Raw genomic sequence first — 1640 nt, 5'->3', positions numbered from 1 at the left:
TTTTTATTTTTTTATTTAATATTATTTTTTTTAAATTTTTATTTAAATTTTTTTTTAAAATTAATGTAATTTTTTTTCCCACCTAACTTTATTGCTATCACACAGGAGATAACAAGCCCCTGTGTGATAGCAAGGTAGACGGCTACGTCCTCCAGCGTTAATCAACATTAACAGGACGCTGGTGGATTCATACTTTGCGCCCTATATCTGACAGCTGGAGGGAGGAGTTGCGGGCCGCCGCGATTGGCCGGCGGCCGCACTCTACGGAGCCGGTGGGCGGAGACTCGGCCCGCCCCGTTGTGATTGGATGGCGGCCACACACTACGGTCCGCCGCCGGGTCACCTTACACCGGCGCCCACAGCTTCCCCACAAGGTCACCGCTGCCGCCCTGAGGCCGGGCCTCGGTGGCCTTGTGGGAAATCCGGGCCTGTATGTGATCCTCTTTTTCTGGATTACTGACTTCAGTTTATGAAATACTTAGAGCCTTTATGGTCAAATGATCAGGCTCAGGTAAAAAAAAGTAACTTGTGGGTCAAATGTAAACGTTTCAAAAGTAAGACTGAACATTTAGGCCCCTTTCACATGGGCTTTCCCGATCAGGTCCGCCTGTTAGTTTTTCAGGCAGGCCGGATCGGAAGCCCAATGTTACTCTATGGGCAGCCGGATCTAAACGGATGGACGTCCGTTTACATCCAGTTACCCCTGGCTCAGGCCAGATCCAGAAAAACCAATGGATCAGAGTTTCAATGGATCTGAATGTGCAGGTGTTCTATCAAATGTTGTGACTGCGCTAGAATGTGTGACGGGTGAGGTGCTCACACATGTTACGTAATCCCGCCCAGTTTTTCGGCGGTCGAATGTGTGATGGGTGAGGTGGTCTGACTTTGTGGAAAGTGAGAACGCAGTCACAAAGTCGAATAGAAGTGACATTTCAGGACCGATCAGCTGTTCCAGGGCAGATCGGTTCTCCTGCACATACCATCTGCGATGCCGATCTGCCCTGGAACAGCTGAGAAAGTGTTGGAATTCTTCATCTTTTACCGGTCACAAATTCCACCGCCGAAAAAGTGGGCGTGATTACGTTAAAATGTGTGACCGGTCACAGATTCCAACCCAGTCACAATCTTTGATAGAACACCGGATCATAATCTAATATGTCTGCTTACGTCTGATTCCCCATGGAGCAACATGGGTCTGGTAATTTTAGTTTTTCTTCCATCTTGACATCCGTTCCGTTCAGCAGGGAAATTCTGCACAGATCCCATTCTGATTGGACCATGTGAAAGGGGCCTTACACTAATTTGAGGTTGACTTTTCAGATTCTTGCCTTAGTGTAACTAGTTCTTGTTAAGGTTACGGGTCAGGGGGTGTAAGTGAACCATTTTTTGCTGCCACACAAAAACCTTTTGTGCCACTAAGTGGTTGGTGTATGGACCACTGCTGACTTTTGTGGACAAGATATATCTTGTCAGATATCAAATAGCCTCCCATTGGCCATTACCTGGTGAAGCCTACTGAAGATCAGGTTACTTGTAGGTGAGAAGGTAAGGTCTGGGTTAGCCTGATCTGCCTGTATGTTGGCAGCTGAAGATCCCTACCTCATCAGAACCCCCTGCTGATTAATTATGTGCCCGCAATC

Source organism: Nanorana parkeri, unplaced genomic scaffold, assembly GCF_000935625.1.
Source record: "Nanorana parkeri isolate BGI_ZX_2015 unplaced genomic scaffold, ASM93562v1 scaffold926, whole genome shotgun sequence".
Lineage (NCBI taxonomy): Eukaryota > Metazoa > Chordata > Amphibia > Anura > Dicroglossidae > Nanorana > Nanorana parkeri.
This window is presented reverse-complemented; position numbering follows the sequence as displayed.